Consider the following 23,202-nt stretch of genomic DNA (forward strand, 5'->3'; position numbering starts at 1 on the left):
TATTCTATATACGCACTGAAATTAGTTCCCTTCCTGTCAAGTTTTTTGCTTATTGGTCCAATTGTGGCTACAAACAGCGTTGGTTCTAATTTTCAAAGTAATAATCTTAACCAGAATGGTCAAAATATAACAAAATATGCGTATATTCCCCATGATACGACGACCAGTGTAACCCCACAGGAAGGGCCCAAAATGACGAAGAATTGCTCGTTTCATATAGAAGGGTTCATAAATAAGTCTTCGATGAAAGTTAGGCTTGTCACAGGTGGCTGAATACAGAATCTTGCAAGTTTCAGGTAGATTCTCCCTATAGAAATCCAAGAGGGGCCATTTGCCCTCCAATATTATTGGTCACTTAAAAGGGCACTAGAACTTTTAATTTCCGTTCCAATACACCCTCTCCCGATCTTGTAGGACTATCATTTCAATACGATCACCCCTGGAAAAAAAACAAATAAACTCGCATCCATGATCTGTCTTCAGGCAAAAATGGCAAAATTCTGCATTTTTGTATGTAGGAGCTTGATACTTCTACATCAGGGTTTTCTGGTATGCTGAATATGATGGCGGTATTTTCATTAGGATTCTTGGAATCTGAATTAGGGGTTGTTCCCCTCCCCCCCTCAATTTCAAAAATCAGCCAAATTATCTCAGGCTCGTAACAGCTGATGGGTGAATGAATCCATTAAACTTGAAGTTCGTAACAACGAACTGTTTGGTGCTTGCAAGCTCCTAGGACTGGCCCATTATGACCAGTTAAGTATGCAGTAAGATTTGAACCGGCTATCCCAATGGTCTTTGGATTTGTGTCTGGAGTTCAATGCTTCAAAATATAAAGTTCTACATCTTGGACGACAATCCAAAAACGTCCATATTGTTTAGGAGACACCCAGCTTGTAGCAGTTGGTGAGTTGAAAGACCTAGGGGTCATTTCTGACTTCGAGTTGAAGTTTTGTTGTGGCGTACAAGCTCAAGTTGCAAAAGCAAACTGAACCCTTGGCCTCATAAAACAAACATTTATCACCAGGAAGCCATGAGTGATAACAAAATTTTATAACGCCATGGTTCACTCTCACCTGGAATTTCGCAAGACCTTAGCCTCTTCTAGCTATAAGATGGATGTGAATGTACTGAAGAGCGTTCATAGAAGACCATCAAAGCTTATCTCAATACTGCAAAACAAAACCTTCAGAAAACGTCTTACCTCATTCACACTCTCTATTTTAGTATAGGCCTTCTATAGGAAATGAGGAGACGTAATAACAACTCGTAAGAGCCTGGAAAGTGACCTGTTGAATCATGCCCTCTGTCCCTTTCAACTACCACAAGAGGACAACCCAGGAAGCTAAAGGTTCCCTGTAGCACCAGACAAAAGTGCCGAAACTTCTTCTCAGACTGTTGTGTCCCATTCCGGAACAGCCTGTCTGAAGCCACAATCCAGTCTCAAACCATAGAAACCGTCAAGAAAAGAGTTGACCAAGACTGGGGTAATGCTGATTGGAGGCTAAACGGGGGTGTCCACAAAACCCACAAAACACCACCAGCACGATTTTTCTACAGGTGGTTCTACACCACCTTATCTTCCTGGATACGCAATTTACATAATGTCTCACCTAAAAATCCATTCTCCAACCTCAAAAATCCTCAGAATCACAAGTTTGGCTGTGAAGTAGCACACGATACGAATCCAAACAATCAAAATAACTAGAAAATCTTTGATATTCCTTTTGAAGATACCAAATGAGTAGTAGCTTTATGCAGACTCTGGAAACGTCTTCCAGATCATATTGTTAGCCATCAGGGGGTTCAAGTCAAGCCACAACAATGAAGTATTAGAAATCTGTAAATTGTTGGAAGTGCTCAGATGAAAAGACGATTGATCAAAATAAAATATATATTATTACACAGGGTAACAGGAAGGCGGCCTTGCAATAGAAAAGTATAAGAAGCACATGGCAGAAGATAAGAAGAAGAAGATAAAGCGAGTTCGAATCAACCAAGGGCTTAAATGAAGAATGGTTAGTTTCCTGTGGTTTCATTGACAAAGGAAAATTTGACATCAAATAGCAGGACAATATGAAGCCTGAGATTGAACTAGGGTGTACAAAAGGATTCAAAGAACTGACCCTGGAAATATGCGTTTTAGCTTTCTAAGGATTTCAAGACTTCTGGAAACTCATCATGATCAGGCCAATATGAAGCTTAAATAAAATATTTTAATCTAGCAAGATGCACAAGAATTGAACATAGCAATCTTTGGCTCTACTTAAAGAAAATCTTGATACATGTATCTCATTTAAGTCAGTGCATGTCTTTGAGACTTGAGATCATAGGCAGCGCAATAGTTCTGCGTAAGTAAAGAACGATGATGGCACAATATATTATTATTATTTTTTTCTTGGTATTAGACCAGGGCACTTCGTATCAAAGGATTTGTCGTAGAAACTTCAAAAAGGGCTCATTCGAATATAGATTGGAGTTGCTTGTGCCCTTTTTAATGGTCGAAAGTGATTCGAAGGCAACTAACATCCCTTCTACGCCCACCATTTCCCCAAACACATCCCATCAAAATTTTGAGATAGTCATTTTGTTCAGCGTAGTTGATTTCCAGATAGGAATTATGTTTTTGAGGAGGACACTTCCCCACAGCCCTCAGGGCAAAGGTTGTAAGTTATGCCCTGGAGACATAAAAGGTTTTTATCGAAAGCGTTGTCGTACAAACTTCAAAAAAATCTCGTTCGATTGGAAATTCAAAGGGCTAGTGCCCTTTTTAATAGTTGAAAGTGATTGGAGAGCAACTAACGCTTCTCTCACTCCCACCATTTCCCCAAACACACCCAATCAAAATTTTGAGATAGCCATTTTGTTTCGGACAAGGCGGTTCTAATGGTGTACCTTTTGTTTTGATTTGACTTTTTTTTTAGGAGTTAGGGGTTTTTATATTTCTTAACATTGGACGTGATCGTCTCTTACTGCAGTTGAAAGTTCTGGAAATTAGGTCTTTTAGGATGACAACCACCTCATAGCTCTCAGGGCAAGGTTTGTAATTTATACCATGGAGTCATACGAGGTGTTTATAGAATGCATAGGCATAGAAACTCAAAAAGGGCTCATTTAAGTGGAAATTAAAAGGTCTAATGCCATTTTTATTAGTCGAAAGCGATTGTAAGGCTTGACATTTTTAAAGTAAAGATCAATATGGGTAAAATGTGTTATTATTTTTCTCTTCTTTTTTTTTGTTTTTTTTTTTTAGACCAAGGCACTTCGTTTCAAAGGATTTTTCTTTCTTCTAAAAGGGCTTCTAAGAACTTCTAAAAGGGCTCATTCGATTGAAAATAGAAAGAGCTAATGCTCTTTTTAATAGCCGAAAATGATTGGAGGGCAACTAGTCCCCCTCCCACACCCACCCTCCCATTTGCCCATTACGTTTAAAAACTAAATGTTGCCTTAAGATTAAATTAAAATGCACTGTGTTAACTGTTAATGCTAATTCCCAATAAGACATCTTAGCAGTATCCCAAGAACGACTGAGGGTATTATGTTCAAACTTTCGGGGCTACTTCTGCTCTTAAAATTTAACTAAATCAAAATAGCGTAAGTGTATCCAAGCTATCAAAGAAACTAAACAGATTTTTTTTTGCGAATGGTATCAAGTTTTCTATTTCAGGTGAACTAGAGGAGATATGAAACTAAATTAAACCCTACTATTCGTGTTCAGATTTTTAAAAGGGCGTATTTTGTTAAAAATTGTTGAAAATTTTTCTCAGCATACAAATAGCAGGCCAAACTATAAATTCTTAAAAAAAAAAACGAAAAGATTTAAAGAATTATTTTCTTTTTTCCTTAAAAGACAATGTCAATATAAAACGAAAAGATATTAATTAAAAAAAAACTTTTTCCACAAAATTAGTTTTTCAAAGAAAAGTAAAGGAATTTTCCAGATAGGAATTATGTTTTTGAGTAGGACACTTCCCCACAACCCTCAGGGCAAAGGTTGTAAGTTATGCCCTGGCGGCACATAAGGTTTTTATAGAAAGTGTTGCCGTAGAAACTTCAAAAAAATCTCGTTCGATTGGAAATTCAAAGGGCTAGTGCCCTTTTTAATAGTTGAAAGTGATTGGAGAGCAACTAACTCACTCTCCCACCATTACACCATTACGCCCCTCTCACGCCCACCATTTCCCCAAACACATCCAATCAAAATTTTGAGATAGCCGTTTTGTTTAACGCAGTTGAAAGTTCTGGAAATTAGGTCTTTGAGGATGACAACCACCTCATAGCCCTCAGGGCAAGGGTTGTAATTTATGCCCTGGGGTCATATAAGGTGTTTATAGAATGCATTGTCGTAGAAACTCAAAAAGCGCTCATTTGATTGGAAATTGAAAGAGCTAGTGCACTTTTTAATATTCAAAAGCGTTTGGAAGGCTTGACATTTTTATAGTAAAGTTCGACATGGGTACAATGTATTTTTTTTTTTTTTTTTTTTTTTTTTTTTTTATTTTAGACCAGGGCACTTCGTTTCAAAGGATTTTTCTTAAGAACTTCTAAAAGGGCTCATTCTATTGAAAATAGAAAGGGCTAATGCCCTTTTTAATAGTCGACAATGATTAGAGGGCAACTAGTCCCCCTGCCACACCCACCCCCCCATTTGCCCATTACGTTTAAAAACTAAATATTGCCTTAAGATTAAATCAAAATGCACTGTGTTAACTGTTAATGCTAATTCCCAATAAGACATTTCAGCAGTATCCCAAGAACGACTGAGGGTATGATGTTCAAACTTTCGGGACTACGTATGCTTTTAAAATTTAACCAAATCAAAATAGCGTAAGTGTATCCAAGCTATCAAATAGACTAAACAGATTTTTTTTTGAGACTGGTATCAAGTATTCTATTTCAGGTGAACTCGAGGAGATATGAAACTAAATTAAACACTACTATTTGTGTCCAGATTTTTAAAAGGGCGTATTTTGTTAAAAATTGTTGAAAATTTTTCTCAGCATACAAATAGCAGGCCAAACTATAAAGTCTTAAAAAAAACGAAAAGATTTAAAGAATTATTTTCTTTTTCCCTGCAAAGACTATGTCAATATAAAACGAACAGAAATTAATTTTAAAAAAACTTTTTCCACAAAATTGGTTTTTCAAAGAAAATTAAAGAATTCCATTAAGCCAAAAATGAGCAAAAATAAAATAAAATAATCTACCAAGCGTGAAACTACCCCAAATCAGCATCGATAAATAAATGAAACCCAAAACGAACAGAAATTACAATATATGATCGAATCAAACTCAAAACGAGCAGAAATTAACATGAGTAGGGCTCAAAATTCCTATGCCTTCCCAAGGCCAGAACATAATTTTGCACTTTACTGAAAAAAATACATATGAATGTGCATTGTCAGTTTAATATACATATACTGATATTTAGTAATCAAAATGCTAATGTTATTTGATTTATTAAAGAATAAAAGTAAAAACATTTATATTTTTTCAGTAAAGTGCAAATTATGTTCTGGCCTTGGGAATGCATAGGGATTTTGAGCCCTACTCCCGTTAATTTCTGCTCGTTTTGAATTTAGCTCGATTATTTATTGTAATTTCTGTTACATCTGTAATTTCAACAATATCATAACACGAGAATATGAAAAAGGAAAAGATCTGTTAATAAGACAATTAAAAAGAAATTGTGCTGACAATCAAACACAAAATATTTTGACTTCACAATAGAAAGGCTTCATCAGCAGGGGAGAAGGGCTTAGATTGAACCAACTTATAAAAAAAGTGAGAAAACATGACAAATTTAACAAATAAGAGCTATACAAGAACAACTTGAGCATTAAAAAGAAAAACTCAGACCAGTCAATTGGTGTCAGTTCAAGAAAATTTACGATGGAGGAGGAGAATTTAATGCTGAACATCCAGAGGGGGTAAGAATTTGTTGTTTTTTACATTTTTCTTTGAAAATTTCTACGAAAAACAAAATTCGCGCCACGAATTCTGTCTGAGCTTCTGCAGAAGTTAGACCTAGTTTTCTCTAGTCGCCACTGGTCTTATTGTAGGTACGCGAGATAAAATGATAGACAAGCGAAATGACGATGGTTTTGATGAAACCTTTCATAAAGCAAATAATTTTCTTGTGAGTGCAATCTCCCTAAAGACTTTTTGCAAAGTTCTCAGATTTCTGATTCTTCATGTAAAAGACCAAAACGTGCAAAGCAAGTAGCTTGCTGCTTTTGTGATTTTGTAACCATGTGGTACACTTGACACCTTTGACACACTTAAATGCCTAATGATTTGCGATGCAACTTCACCATGAACATTTCCAGTCCAACACAGGCTTAAAGTCAGTGGCGTCATTTCATTCTAAACTAAGGGGGGAGGGGGCTAAGCAACCTCTATGGGTCCCCTAAATTGGTCCGCTCACAGTTGTTAGAGAACAATATTTCTTCATAGTGGTTAGAACAGGTCTCTCCCAAAGTCGACTTATAATAGTAAGAAGCAATTTAAAAGTGTTTAATGAATAAATTAAGTTGGAAAGTAATTCAAAGTAGTTCACAGTTGAAAAGAGTGCAAATTTTCATTGCTCTGTCTATCTCAACGGCTAGTAATGAGAGATTCTTATCTATACTAAACCTGATTAAAACCTATTCAAAATCAACAATAGGCGACGAAAGGCTCAGTGATCTGACGTTGATATGTAGTGAAAAGTCTCTTTTGAAATTGTTTGAATTCAATGCTATGGTTAGAAAATATATAAAATTATTGTATAAAATTAAAGAATATAAAACATATGGTTAGAAAAATGAAACCATCTTGGTTCTCAGTGTTACAAAAAAAAAACTGTGAATTACTTTCCAACTTAATTTCTCTGTGTATTCACTAAAAACTTTTAAATTGCTTCTTACTATTATTAGTCGACTTTGGGAGGGACCTGTTCTAACCACTATGAAGAAATATTGTTCTCTAACAACTGTGAGCGGACCAATTTAGGGGACCCATAGAGCTTGCTTAGCCCCCCCCCCCTTAGTTCAGAATGAAATGACGCCACTGACTTTAAGCCTGTGTTGGACTGGAAATGTCCATGGTGAAGTTGCATCTCAAATCATTAGGCATTTAAGTGTATCAAAGGTGTCAAGTGTACTACATGGTTACAAAATCACAAAAGCAGCAAGCTACTTGCTGTGCACGCTTTGGTCTTTTACATGAAGAATCAGAAATCTGAGAACTTTGCAAAAAGTCTTCAGGGAGATTGCACTCACAAGAAAATTATTTGCTTTATGAAAGGTTTCATCAAAACCATCGTCATTTCGCTTGTCTATCATTTTATCTCGCGTACCTACAATAAGACCAGTGGCGACTAGAGAAAACTAGGTCTAACTTCTGCAGAAGCTCAGACAGAATTCGTGGTGCAAATTTTGTTTTTCATAGAAATTTTCAAAGAAAAATGTAAAAAACAACAAATTTTTACCCCCTCTGGATGTTCAGCAGTAAATTCTCCTCCTCCATCGTATATTTTCTTGAATCTGAACACGAATAGTAGGGTTTAATTTAGTTTCATACCTCCTCTAGTTCACCTGAAATATAAAACTTGATACCATTCGCAAAAAAAATCTGTTTACTTTCTTTGATAGCTTGGATACACTTACGCTATTTTGATTTGGTTAAATTTTAAGAGCAGACTTAGCCCCGAAATTTTTAACATAATACCCTCACTCGTTCTTGGGATACTGCTGAGATGTCTTATTCGGAATTAGCGTTAAAACGCAGTGCATTGTGATTTATTCTTAAGGCAACATTTAGTTTTTAAACATAATGGGCAAATGGGAGGGTGGAAGTGGGAGGGGGACTAGTTGTCCTCCAATCATTGTCGATCATTAAAAAGGGCATTAGCCCGTTCAATTTTCAATCGAATGAGCCCTTTTAGATGTTCTTAAGAAAAATCCATTGAAACGAAGTGCCCAGTTCTAAAAAAAAAAAAAAAAAAAAATAATAATACATTGTACCCACATCGATCTTTACTATAAAAATGTCAAATCTTTCAATCACTTTCGACTATTAAAAAGGGCACTATCCCTTTCAATTTCCAATCGAATGAGCCCTTTTTGAGTTTCTACGACAACACTTTCTATTAACACCTTATATAACCCCAGGGCATAAATTACAACCCTTGCCCTGAGGGCTGTGAGGTGGTTGTCATCCTCAAAGACATACCCAGAACTGTCAACTACGTTAAACAAAATGGCTATCTCAAAATTTTGATTGGATGTGTTTGGGGAAACGGTGGGAGTGAGAGGGGCGTTAGTTGCTCTCCAATCACTTTAAACTATTAGAATAGGCACTAGCCCTTTCAATTTCCAATCGAATGAGCCCTTTTGAAGTTTCTACGACAACGCTTTCAATAACAACCTTATATGCCCCCGGTCATAACTGACAACCCTTGCCCGAGGGGGGGGGGATGTCATCCTCACAGACCTAATTTCCAGAACTTTCAACTACGCTGAAGAAAATTGCTATCTCAAAATTTTGATTGGATGTGTTTGGGGAAATTGTGGGCGTGAGAGGGGGGCTAGTAGCCCTCCAATCAATTCCGACTATTTAAAAGGGCACTAGCCCTTTCAATTTCCAATAATTTTGAAGTTTCTATTACAATACTTTCTATATAAATCTTTTATGCCCCAGGGTATAACTTACAACCCTTGACTTAAGGGCTGTGAGGGGGTTGTCATCCTCAAAGACAAAATTTCCGGACCTTCCAAATACGTTGAACAAAATGGCTATGTACAAATTTTGATTGGATGTTTGGGGAAATGGTGGGCATGAAAAAGGGGGTTACTTGCCATTCAATTACTTTCGACTATTAAAAAGGGCAGTAGCCCTTTCAATTCCCAATCGAATGATTCCTTTTTGAAGTTTTACGACAAAACTTTCTATAAAAAAAACCTTATATGCCCCCAGGGTATGAATTTCAACCTTTGCCCTGAGGGCTTTGGGGTGGGAGTGTCATCCTCAAAAATATAATGTCCAGACTTTTCAACTAAGTCGAAGAAAATGGCTATCTCAAAATTTTAATTGGATGTGTTTGGGGAAACGGTGGGTGTGAGGGGGTGTTAGTTATCCTCTAATCACTTTCGACTATTAAAAAGGGCACAAGCCCTTCTAATTTCTAATCGAATGAGTCCTTTTTGAAGTTTTTACAGGATTAATATCTATAAAAACCCTATATGCCCCCAGGGCATCACTTACAACCCTTGCCCGAGGGCTGTGAGTGGGTTATCATCCTCAAAGACCTAGTTTCAAGAACTCTTAACTACGGTGAGCAAAGTGGCTATCTAAAAATTTTGATTGGATGTGTTTGGGGAAAAGGTGGGCGTGAGAGGGGGGTTAGGTGCCCTCAAATCACTTTTGACTATTAAAAAGGGCACTAGCCCTTTGAATTTACAATTGAATGAGCCCTTTTTCAAGTTTCAACGACAAAGCTTTCAATTAAAACTTTACATGCCCCCAAGGCATAACTTACAACCCTTACCCCTAGGGCTGTGGGGGTAGTGTCATCCTCAAAGATATAATTTCCGGACCTTTCAACTATGTTGAACAAGATGGCTTATCTCAAAATTTTGATTGGATATGTTTGGATAAAATGGTGGACGTGGCAGGGGTGTTAGTTGCCTTCCAATCACTTTCGACTATTCAAAAGGGCACTAGCCATTGCAATTTCCAATCAAATTAGCCCTTTTTGCAGTTTCTACGACAACATTTTTTTTTTATGAAAACCTTATATGCCCCCAGGGCATAACTTATAACCCTTGCCCTGTGGACTGTGGGGGGGGGGTGTCACCCTGAAAGACCTAATTTCAGGAACTTTCAAATACGATGAACAAATGACTATCTAAAAATTTTGATTGGATGTGTTTGGGGAAAAGGAGGGCGTGAGAGGGGGGTTAGTTGCCCTCCAATCACTTTCGACTATTAAAATGGGCACTAGCCCTTTGAATTTCCAATCGGACGAGAATTTTGTGAAGTTTCTACGGCAACACTTTCTATAAAAACAATATATGCCGCCAGGGCATAACTTACAACCTTTGCCTAGAGGGCTGTGGGGAAGTATCCTCCTCAAAAACATAATTCATATCTGGATATCAACTACGCTGAACAAAATGGCTATCTAAAAATTTTGATTGGGGAAATGGTGGGCGTAGAAGGGGTGTCAGTTGCCTTCCAATCACTTTCGACTATGAAAAAGGGCACTAGCCATTTCAATTTCCAATCAAATGAGCCCTTTTCGAAGTTTCTACGACAACTCCTTCGATACGAAGTGCCCTGGTCTAAAGGAAAAAAAAATTAATATATTTTGCCAACATCGTTCTTTACTTAGGCAGCGCTATTGCGCTGCCTATGATCTCAAGTCTCAAAGACATAATATATATTTTATTTAATAATATATATTTTATTTTGATCAATCGTCTTTTCATCTAAGCACTTCCAACAATTTACAGATTTCTAATACTTCATTGTTCTGGCTTGATTTCAACCCCCTGATGGCTAACAATATGACCTGGAATACATTTCCAGAGTCTGCATAAAGCTACTACTCATTTGGTATCTTCAAAACGAATGTCAAAGATATTCTAGTAATTTTGATTGTTTGGATTCATATCGTGTGCAACTTCACAGCCAAACTTGTGATTTTGAGGATCTTTGAGGTTGGAGAATGGATTTTTAGGTGAGACATAACTGTAAATCGCGTATCCAGCAAGATAAGGTGGTGTAGAACCTCCTGTAGAAAAATCGTACTGGTGGTGTTTTGTGATTAGGATTTGACACCCCATTTAGCCTCCATTCAGCATTACCCCAGTCTTGGTCAACTCTTTTCTTCAAGGCTTCTATGGTTTCAGACTGGATGGTGGCTTCAGACAGGCTGATCCGGAATAGGACACAACAGACTGAGAAGGGTTGGCACTTTTGTCTGGTAATACAGGGAACCTGCAGCTTCCTGGGTTGTCCTCTTGTGGTAGTTGAAAGGGACAGAGGACATGATTCAACAGGTCACTTTTCAGCCGCTTACGAGTTGTTATTATGTCTCCTCTTTTCCTATAGAAGGCCTATACTAAAATAGGGAGTGTGAATGAGGTAAGATGTTCTCTGAAGGTTTTGTTTTTCAGTATTGAGATAAGCTTTGATGGTCTTCTTTGAACGCTTTTCAGTACCTTCACTTCCATTTTATAGTTCGGAAAGGCTAAGGTCATGCAAAATTCCAGGAGAGGGTGAACCATGGCGTTATAAAATTTCATTATCACACATGGCTTCCTGGTGATAAATGTTTGTTTTATGAGGCCAAGGGTTCAGTTTGCTTTTGCAAATTGAGCTTGTACGCGACAACAAAACTTGAACTCATAGTCAAAAACGACCCCTAGGTCTTTCAACTCACCCACTGCTACAAGCTGGGTGTCTCCTAAACAATATGGACGTTCTGGATTGATGGCCAAGATGTAGAACTTTACAATTTGAAGCATTAAACTCCAGACACAGATTCAAAGACCATTGGGATAGCCGGTTCAAATCTTCTTGCATACTTAACTGGTCATAATGGGCCAGTCCTAGGAGCTTGCAATCATCAAACAGTTCGTTGTTACGAACTTCAAGTTTAATGGATGCATTCACCCATCAGCTATTACAAGCCTGAGCTAATTTGGCTTATTTTTGAAATAGAGGGGGGGGACACCACCTAATTTAGATTCAAAGAATCTTAATGAAAATAACTCCATCATATTCAGCATACCAGAAAACCCTGATGCAGAAGTATCAAGCTCCTATATACAAAAATGCAGAATTTTGCCATTTTTGCCAGAAGACAAATCATGGATGCGAGTTTATTATTTTTTTTTTTTTTTCAGGGGTGATCGTATTGAAATGATAGTCCTACAAGATCGAGAGAGGGTGCATTGGAACGGAAATTAAAAGTTCTAGTGCCCCTTTTAAGTGACCAATAAGATTGGAGGGCAAATGGCCCATCTTGGATTTCTATAGGAAGAATCAAACTTGGGGAGGGAATTTCAGGGGGGCTGAATTTACAAAGATAATGTTTATAGCCATATCAAAAATAAAGAGAAAACTCAAGAAAAGCAAAATCAGTTCAGAACGAGACTTTCTGACAATAAGAATGAAATTTGTAGTCAGTAATAAAAATTCATACTTCTTATCTAAAAGACTTCAAAATTGAGTTTTATAAGCCGTCAAAGACATTTTTTTTTTTCATTCGGTGAATCAAACATTCGTAGCAACGAACTGTAAGTAAGGAGCAACCTGGCTCAATAGTAACCTAAACTATAAAAACGGAGTTTTGGTACCAAAAGATATATCAAAAGAACCGTATTTTTATGCTGATTTCAAATACTTAAGTTTCATGAAGTTTAATTATACCCATAAAAAGGTTTTGAGCTTGAAAAAAATTGCCTTTATTTAAAAAAAAGGGGGGAAACCCCCTAAAAGTCATAGAATCTTAATGAGAATCACACCATCAGATTCAGTATATCTGAGAACCCTACTGTAGAGGTTTCAAGCTTCTATCGGCAAAATGTTGAATTTTATATTTATTACCACAGGAACGATCACAGATGTGTGTTTATTTGTTTTCTTTTTTGAGGGGTGATCGTATCAACTGAACGGTCCTAGAATATCAGAAAGGGGCTCATTTGAACGGATATTAAAAGTTGTAACGTCCTTTTCAAGTGACCAAAAAATTGGAGGGCAAATAGGCCCCCTCCCATGACCCTCTTTTCTCAAAATCGTCCGATCCAAATTTTGAGATAGCCATTTTGTTCACCATATTTGAAAGACCGAATACATACGCCTTTGAAGATATCATGACCCCCCCCCACAGCCCCTGGGGAAAGGTCATTGGAGATTAAGCATACATTTTTCGAGTGGGGGGATGAATTTTCTGTTGGTGGACTTTCCATGGGGATGAAAGTTTCCAAGGAGTGAATTGTTCAGGGGAAATTTTTCGAGTCGGGGAGATGAATTTTCTGTTTGTGAACTTTCCATGGGGATAAAAGTTTCCAGGGAGTGAATTTTTCAGGGGAAATTTTACACTTGGGGAATTTGCCAGAATTCCTACACGAAATTATTTAAAAAACTATCATAAATTGAATTTTAAAAAAAAGTTTTTATTGAGATTTTTTTATTTGGTAAATAATGCACTTTTTAAATTTAATAGAAACGACACATGCGCAAGCGTAAGCTTACGCTTACGCGCAAACTTAGGGAGTACACAAAATTAAGGAGTAAAAAGTTTCAACTGGTACATCAGAAGACATGCAACACAATTGCATTTAAATTTTTCTCGGGTATACATTTAAAGGAAAGAGTGACAGGGCCAATAGATCTCTCAAGCCTAGTGGTAAAACGTCTCTCCTGTGATATCGCTGGAACTAATAGCAATGATGTCGAGAATGCTCTATCATACCATGCCACTGTAGACCCTTCATCGGGGGCTTTCGCTAATTCACAAACTATTTAATATTGACTCAAGTGTCTGAGTGTACATTTTTTGTCTCTCCCTGTACCTACGTGATGCGAGCGCTCCTGCTTTGAGTTTCCTAATCAGCTCAACGCTCTTGTTAGTTTTGCTTTTCCTTCCCTGTTCTTTTTTGTTATTTCTAACAGTCTTGTTCGGGTCTCTCTGTTCCGAAACTTTGTGTCGGTTTTTTAGTTTTGCTTCAAAAACTTCATTTTCTAACTGTTTCAGTCCTGAAGGTGGAAGCTTTTCCTTTAGTGATTGTTTTAGCTGAAGAAAATATCCCTTTTTCTTTTGTCTATACTTTCTAGCAGCGATCAAATTTCGTTCGCGGAAGCTTAGCTTTTCATCTTTTGTGTCAGTTAATGGGTCCTCAGCAGGATTAGCACTTAGAAAGCAACCTTTTTCAGGAGAACATGAGAATTTCACCTGAACATTGTGAGGACTATCTTGGGGTTGATCCTTTTTATCTTCAGATTTAATATACAATTTTGCTGCTCTTTTCTTGTTTACTTTTACTCTTCTTTTGTTCTCGTTAACTTTTCTTTTCGTCGCCGTCTTGCTGGGTTTTAAACGCAGAGCATTTTCTCTTAAATTGCATGCGGAACGAGTTCTTCTTTTTACAACAGGCTGCCACATGGACAAGTTAACAAGCTCTAGATCTGGCCGATGATATGGCTCCCTATTGTGAGGACTGTCTTGGGGTCGATCCTTTCTATCTTCAGATTTGATATATAATTTTGCTGCTCTTTTCTTGTTTACTTTTATTTTGTTTTTGTTTACTTTTCTTTTCATTGTTGTGTTGGCGGGTTTTAAACGCAGAGCATTTTCTCTTAAATTGCATGTGGAACGAGTTCTTCTTTTTACAACAGGCTGTCCCATGGACAAGTTAATAAGCTCTCGATCTGGCTGATGATATGGCTCCCTATTGTGAGGACTGTCCTGGGGTCGATCCTTTTTATCTTCAGATTCGATATGTAATTTTGAGGCTCTTTTCGTGTTTACTTTTATTTTGTTCTTCCTTACTTTTCTTTTCTTTGTTGTGTTGTCGGGTTTCAAAAGCAGAGCATTTTCTCTTAAATTATATGTGGAACGAGTTCTTCTTTTTACAACAGGTGGCAACATGGGTCTCGACCGTAAAATTTTTCTTTTAGCAAAGAAAAAGTTTTTCGTGTAGCAAGGTTTTCTTTTCACGATGGGCTGTGACATAGGCAAACAAGTAATAAATTGTCTTGCTTCTTGCTTTGCATTTACCTCAGGAGGGCTTTTGGTAGTGTGTATCATAGGTTCAGGTTGAGCATGCGACTTATCACAAATGCTAACTTCATCGACTGTTGATTGTTTTTGCTCTGTAGACAAACTCAGAATTTCTTCTTTCTTTTTCTCATGGCTAGGTAAAGAACCTTCTGGTAACAGCAAATCGACTCTTTCAACATTGAAACGTTTGCCGCTGCTAGTTTGGTGTTGTGAATACTGCTGAATTTCTGGAACACTTTCATCTTTCAAATTGTTGGGCAAGAAGCACTCATCTTGATTATTTGGACTATGACCTCCTTTTTTGTTGAATAATAAATCATCTTGCTCCAAAGTGTCCAAATTATCTAATAATGAAAATTTCATATCTTGATCATTTAAAATTGCTTCTAAGAATGTGTCGCTTATTTCTGGCATGTTAACAGTCAATGTATATTCATTTACTTTGCTACCTTTTTGGTTCCCTCGTTCTAAACTGTCTTCATAGGTTAGACTATCTAACAGCTTTTCTGACACCCACTGTAAATCCAAACCCTCAAAAAAATGGCCAACAATATCAGTAGTATCTACGAGGTCATTAAAGTTATTATCCTCAATATAAGTAGAGCTGTTGTTTATTTTCCTTGAAAGCTGATTAATTTCCATTATCAAATTATAATTTCCAACGTCTGTATCTTCTCTGAGAATATAGCTAGTTTTTATGCAATAAATGACGTCATTGAAATATATATTATGACGTAAGTGACTTTTTTATGGCTGTTACATGTATGGATACTTTTTTGTTCGTACATGACGTCATTACAATACTGATAATAAATGTGACGTCATCTAAATGAAAATGAGGTTCCAAAATTAACCTTCTAAATGAATTTTCTCAAACTCGTGTCCTATTAGATCGTTTTACTAGGCGAGAAATTCCCAGTAAATTTCAAAATATAGCCTGAAACCCTCCAAATTGGCAAAACGATGTACCAAAAGGTACACCATTGGAATCGCCATTGCCAAAAAACCTATACAGGAAACTTGCAGGCCTCCAAGTTGCAAAACAAGGAAAATCACTTTTTTGCATTGGTAGCACTAATGCGTCCTCCTTTTTTATGTGTCCTCTTTATTAAAATAAAAAAAAACAAGTTTTTTCAACTGAAAGTAAGGAACAACATTAAAACTTAAAGAGAACAGAAATTATTACGTATATAAGGGGGTTCACCCCTCGTCAATACCTCGCTCTTTACGCTAAAGTTCGAATTTCTTTCTAATTCTTTAAGAATGACCCCTGAATCACAAAGGCCGTTTACTTAGAATAAATAGCTCTTTTGAAAACACTTTAGCGTAAAGAGTGAGGTATTGACGAGGGGACGAACCCCCTCATATACATAATAGTTTTTGTTCGTTTTAGGTTTTAATGTTGCTCCTTACTTTCAGTTGAAATTTTTTTTTATTTAATTTCTGATCGCTTTTAAAATAATGCTGGGATATCTGGCGCCTTCTTCATGGAAAAGTCTCTTCCCCTATGAAAAACTCCTCCATGGAAAGGTTCTCAAACGTAAACCCCTTCCCCCACAACACCCCCCCCCACCCCTTACCAGAAAAATCCCCACTGAAAACGTCTGCATATTTCCCAATAATCAATACTATATGTAAACAATGGGCTAAGTTCATAACTTGCAGCCCTTCTCCCGGGGACTGTGGGGGATTAAATCGTCCTTAAAAACACAGTTATTAAATTTTTCGATTATGCTGAAGAAAATAGTTATCTCAAAATTTCGATCCGGTGACTTTGGGAAAAGAATGAGTCTGGGAGGGGGCCTAGTGGCCCTCCAATTTTTTGGTCACTTAAAAAGGGCACTAGAATTTTTAATTTCCTTTCGAATGAGCCCTCTCGCGAAATTCTAGGACCGCTAAGTCGATACGATCACACCTGGAAAAAAAAATAAACACCCATCCATAATCTTTCTTCTGGCTTAAAATACAAAATTCCACATGTTTACAGATAGGAGCTTGAAACCTCTACAGTAAGGTTCTCTGGTACGCTGAATCTGATGGTGTTATTTTCGTCGATTCCATAACTTTTAAGGCGTGTTTCCCCCTGTTTTCGAAAATGAGGCAAATTTTCTCAGGCTTGTAACTTTTAATAGGGAAGACTAAACTAGATGAATAATATATATTGAAAATCAGCATAAAAATCCGATTCTTTTGATGTAACTATTGGTATCAAAATGCTCAAAATGCTGAGAAACCCTTGCTTGATTCGAACTCGCTTTATCTTCTTCTTCTTATCTTCTGCCATGTACTTCTTTCATTTTTCTATTTCATGGCCGCCTTCCTGTTACCCTGTGTAATAATATATATTTTATTTGGATCTATCTTCTTTTGATGTAAGCACTTCCAGCAATTTACAGATTTCTAATACTTCATTGTTGTGGCTTGACTTCAACCCCCTGATGGCTAACAATATGATCTGGAAGACGTTTCCAGAGTCTGCATAAAGCTACTACTCACTTGGTGTCTTCAAAAGGAATGTCAAAGATTTTCTAGCTATTTTGATTGTTTGGATTCATATCGTGTGCTACTTCACAGCCAAACTTGTGATTTTGAGGATCTTTGAGGTGGGAGAATTGATTTTTAGGTGAGACATTACTGTAAATCACGTATCCAGCAAGATAAGGTGGTGTAGAGCCTCCTGTAGAAAAATCGTGCTGGTGGTGTTTTGTGGTTATGATTTGACACCCCCGTTTAGCCTCCATTCAGCATTACCCTAGTCTTGGTCAACTCTTTTCTTGATGGCTTCTGTGGTTTGAGACTGGATGGTGGCTTCAGACAGGCTGTTCCAGAATGGGACACAACAGACTGAGAAGAAGTGTTGGCACTTTTGTCAAGTGTTACAGGGAACCTGCAGCTTCGTGGTTTGTCCTCTTGTGGTAGTTGAAAGGGACAGAGAGAAGACATTATTCAACAGGTCACTTTCCAGCCGCTTACGAGTTGTTATTACGTCTCCTCTTTTCCTAAAGAAGGCCAATACTAAAATACAGAGTGTGCATGAGGTAAGACGTTCTCTGAAGGTTTTGTTTTGCAGTATTGAGATAAGCTTTGATGGTCTTCTTTGAACGCTCTTCAGTACCTTCACATCCATCTTATAGCTCGGAGAGGCTAAGGTCTTGTAAAATTCCAGGCGAGGGTGAACCAAGGCGTTATAAAATTTCATTATCACACATGGCTTCCTGGTGATAAATGTTTGTTTTATGAGGTCAAGGGTTCAGTTTGCTTTTGCAACTTGAGCTTGAATGCGACAACAAAACTTCAACTAATAGTCAAAAACGACCCCTAGGTCTTTCTACTCACCAACTGCTACAAGCTGGGTGTCTCCTAAACCATATGGACGTTTTGGATTGTTGTCCAAAATGTAGAACTTCACATTTTGAAGCATTGAACTCCAAACACAAATTCAAAGACCATTGGGATTACCGGTTCAAATCTTCTTGCATACTTGACTGGTCATAATGGGCCAGTCCTAGGAGCTTGCAATCATCAAACAGTTCGTGGTTACGAACTTCAAGTTTAATGGATTCATTCACCCATCAGCTGTTACGAGCCTGAGATAATTTGGCTGATTTTTTAAATAGAGGGGGGGGGACACCCCCTAATTCATATTCAAGGAATATTAATGAAAATAACTCCATCATATTCAGCATACCAGAAAACCCTGATGTAGAAGTATCAAGCTCCTATAAACAAAAAGCAGAATTTTGCCATTTTTGCCAGAAGACAGATCACGGATGCGAGTTTATTTGTTTTTTTTCCCAGGGGTGATCGTATTGAAATGATAGTCCTATAAGATCGGGAGAGGGTGCATTGGAACGGAAATTAAAAGTTCTAGTGCCCTTTTTAAGTGACCGATAAGATTTGAGGGCAAATGGCCCTTCTTGGATTTCTATAGGGAGAAACTACCTTGAGGAGGGAAATTTCAGGGGGGGGGGCTGAATTTACAAAGATAATAATTATAGCCAGATCAGAAATAAAGAGAAAACTCAAGGAAAGCAAAATCAGTTCAGAACAAGACTTTCTGACAATAAGAATAAAATTTGTAGTCAGTAATAACAATTCATACTTCTTATCTAAAAGACTTCAAAATTGAATTTTATAAGCCGTCAAAGACAGTTTTTTTTTTTTCATTCAGAGAATAAAACATTCGTGGCAACGAACTGTAAGTAATGAGCAACCTGGGTCAATAGTAATCTAAACTCTAAAAAACGGAGTTTTGGTACCAAAGATATATCAAAAGAATCGTATTTTTATGCGATTTCAAATACTGAAGTTTCATAAAGTTTAATTATACTCATCAAAGGTTTTGAGCTTGAAAAAAATTGCCTTTATTTCGGAAAAAGGGGGAAACATCCCCTAAAAGTCATACAATGAGAATCACACCATCAGATTCAGTATATAAGAGAGCCCTACTGTAGAGGTTTCAAGCTCCTATCGGCAAAATGTTGAATTTTATATTTTTTGCCACGGGAACGATCACAGATGTGTGTTTATTTGTTTTCTTTTTCGAGGGGTGATCGTATCAACTCAGCGGTCCTAGAATATCAGGAGGGGGCTCATTTGAAGGGATATTAAAAGTTGTAGCGTCCTTTTCGAGTGACCAAAAAATTGGAGGGCAAATAGGCCTCCTCCCACGCCCCTCTTTTCTCAAAATCGTCCGATCCAAATTTTGAGATAGCCATTTTGTTCACAATGTTTGAAAGACCGAATACATACGCCTTTGGAGATATCATACCCCCCCCCCCCAGAGCCCATGGGGAAAGGTTATTGGGGATTAAGCATACATTTTTCGAGTCGGGGAGATGAATTTTCTGTTTGTGAACTTTCCATGGGGATAAAAGTTTCCAGGGAGTGAATTTTTCAGGGGAAATTTTACACTTGGGGAATTTGCCAGAATTCCTACACGAAATTATTTAAAAAACTATCATAAATTGAATTTTAAAAACAAGTTTTTATTGAGATTTTTTTATTTGGTAAATAATGCACTTTTTAAATTTAATAGAAACGACACATGCGCAAGCGTAAGCTTACGCTTACGCGCAAACTTAGGGAGTACATAAAATTAAGGAGTAAAAAGTTTCAACTGGTACATCAGAAGACATGCAACACAATTGCATTTAAATTTTTCTCGGGTATACATTTAAAGGAAAGAGTGACAGGGCCAATAGATCTCTCAAGCCTAGTGGTAAAACGTCTCTCCTGTGATATCGCTGGAACTAATAGTAATGATGTCGAGAATGCTCTATCGTACTATGCCACTGTAGACCGTTCATCGGGGGCTTTCGCTAATTCACAAACTATTTAATATTGACTCAAGTGTCTGAGTGTACATTTTTTGTGTCTCCCTGTACCTACGTGATACGAGCGCTCCTGCTTTGAGTTTCCCAATCAGCTCAACGCTCTTGTTAGTTTTGCTTTTCCTTCCCTGTTCTTTTTTGTTATTTCTAACAGTCTTGTTCGGGTCTCTCTGTTCCGAAACTTTGTGTCGGTTTTTTAGTTTTGCTTCAAAAACTTTATTTTCTAACTGTTTCAGTCCTGAACGTGGAAGCTTTTCCTTTAGTGATTGTTTTAGCTGATGAAAATATCCCTTTTTCTTTTGTCTATACTTTCTAGCAGCGATCAAATTTCGTTCGCGGAAGCTTAGCTTTTCATCTTTTGTGTCAGTTAATGGGTCCTCAGCAGGATTAGCACTTAGAAAGCAACCATTTTCAGGAGAACATGAGAATTTCACCTGAACATTGTGAGGACTATCTTGGGGTTGATCCTTTTTATCTTCAGATTTAATATACAATTTTGCTGCTCTTTTCTTGTTTACTTTTACTCTTCTTTTGTTCTCGTTAACTTTTCTTTTCGTCGTCGTCTTGCTGGGTTTTAAACGCAGAGCATTTTCTCTTAAATTGCATGCGGAACGAGTTCTTCTTTTTACAACAGGCTGCCACATGGACAAGTTAACAAGCTCTAGATCTGACCGATGATATGGCTCCCTATTGTGAGGACTGTCTTGGGGTCGATCCTTTCTATCTTCAGATTTGATATATAATTTCACTGCTCTTTTCTTGTTTACTTTTATTTTGTTTTTGTTTACTTTTCTTTTCATTGTTGTGTTGGCGGGTTTTAAACGCAGAGCATTTTCTCTTAAATTGCATGTGGAACGACTTCTTGTTTTTACAACAGGCTGTCCCATGGACAAGTTAACAAGCTCTCGATCTGGCTGATGATATGGCTCCCAATTGTGAGGACTGTCTTGGGGTCGATCCTTTTTATCTTCAGATTCGATACGTAATTTTGCTGCTCTTTTCTTGTTTACTTTTATTTTGTTCTTGCTTACTTTTCTTTTCTTTGTTGTGTTGTCGGATTTCAAAAGCAGAGCATTTTCTCTTAAATTACATGTGGAACGAGTTCTTCTTTTTACAACAGGCGGGAACATGGGTCTCGACCGTAAAGTTTTTCTTTTAGCAAAGAAAAAGTTTTTCGTATAGCAAGGTTTTCTTTTCACGATGGGCTGTGACACAGGCAAACAAGTAATAAATTGTCTTGCTTCTTGCTTTGCATTTACCTCAGGAGGGCTTTTGGTAGTGTGTATCATAGGTTCAGGTTGAGCATGCGACTTATCACAAATGCTAACTTCATCGACTGTTGATTGTTTTTGCTCTGTAGACAAACTCAGAATTTCTTCTTTCTTTTTCTCATGGCTAGGTAAAGAACCTTCTGGTGACTGCAAATCGACTCTTTCAACATTGAAACGTTAGCCGCAGCTAGTTTGGTGTTGTGAATACTGCTGAATTTCTGGAACCCTTTCATCTTTCAAATTGTTGGGCGAGAAGCACTCATCTTGATTATTTGGACTATGACCTCCTTTTTTGTTGAATAATAAATCATCTTGCTCCAAAGTGTCCAAATTATCTAATAATGAAAATTTCATATCTTGATCATTTAAAATTGCTTCTAAGAATGTGTCGCTTATTTCTGGCATGTTAACAGTCAATGTATATTCATTTACTTTGCTACCTTTTTGGTTCCCTCGTTCTAAACTGTCTTCACAGGTTAGACTATCTAACAGCTTTTCTGACACCCACTGTAAATCCAAACCCTCAAAAAAATGGCCAACAATATCAGTAGTATCTAAGAGGTCATTAAAGTTATTATCCTCAATATAAGTAGAGCTGTTGTTCATTTTCCTTGAAAGCTGATTAATTTCCATTATCACATTATAATTTCCAACGTCTGTATCTTCTCTGAGAATATAGCTAGCCCCCCCCCCCCTTACCAGAAAAATCCCCACTGAAAACGTCTGCATATTTCCCAATAATCAATACTATATGTAAACAATGGGCTAAGTTCATAACTTGCAGCCCTTCTCCCGGGGACTGTGGGGGATTAAATCGTCCTCAAACACACAGTTATTAAATTTTTCGATTATGCTGAAGAAAATAGTTATCTCAAAATTTCGATCCGGTGACTTTGGGAAAAGAATGGGTGTGGGAGGGGGCCTAGTTGCCCTCCAATTATTTTCGTCACTTAAGAAGAGAACTACAATTTTTAATTTCCGTTCGAATGAGCCCTCTCGCAATATTCTAGGACCACTAGGTCGATACGATCACTCCTGAAAAAAAAAAAATAAATAAACACCCATCCATAATCTTTCTTCTGGCTTAAAATACAAAATTCCACATGTTTACAGATAGGAGCTTGAAACCTCTACAGTAAGGTTCTCTGGTACGCTGAATCTGATGGTGTTATTTTCGTCGATTCTATAACTTTTAAGGGGTGTTTCCCCCTGTTTTCGAAAATGAGGCAAATTTTCTCAGGCTTGTAACTTTTAATAGGGAAGACTAAACTAGATGAATAATATATATTGAAAATCAGCATGAAAATCCGATTCTTTTGATGTAACTATTGGTATAAAATTCCGATTTTTTAGAGATTTGGTTACTATTTAGCCGGGTTGCAACAGTTTGTTACCACAAACTGTTTGATTAAATTTAGAAAAAACAAGTTTTTTCAACTGAAGTATGGAGCAACTTTAAAACTCAAAACGAACAGAAATGTTTCTGTATATGAAGGGGTTGCCCCTCTCCTCAATAACCTGCTCTTTACGTTAAGCTTTTTAGTAAAATGGGTTCCTACTCGAACTAAAAGGTCCTTGTGTTTCAGGAGCCGTTCTTAAGAAAATAGGACTAACAGTAAAACAGTGACAACTCCTTCATATGCAGAAAAATTTCTGTTCGTTTTGAGTTTTAATGCTGCTCCTTACTTTCAGTTGAGAAACAGTTGTAATTTTTTATTTGATCCATACACAGCCTAAGGTCAAAGGATTTTTCAAGTAGGTTGCACAATCATGGAAGTACATGTTGAAAAATGTAGGATCCAGGATGGTCCCCATAAGTACTCCA

General features: G+C 37.3%; 1 protein-coding gene across 1 annotated transcript in view; it reads right to left on the reverse strand.

Annotated features, from left to right (window-relative positions):
• The window catches only part of P5CDh1 (delta-1-Pyrroline-5-carboxylate dehydrogenase 1), a 94,744-nt gene that overhangs the window by 46,494 nt on the left and 25,048 nt on the right, over positions 1 to 23,202 (reverse strand). The window lies entirely within an intron of this gene.

The sequence above is a fragment of the Artemia sp. Qi Xiang Cuo genome, chromosome 8, assembly GCF_049724085.1.
Source record: "Artemia sp. Qi Xiang Cuo chromosome 8, ASM4972408v1, whole genome shotgun sequence".
Lineage (NCBI taxonomy): Eukaryota > Metazoa > Arthropoda > Branchiopoda > Anostraca > Artemiidae > Artemia > Artemia sp. Qi Xiang Cuo.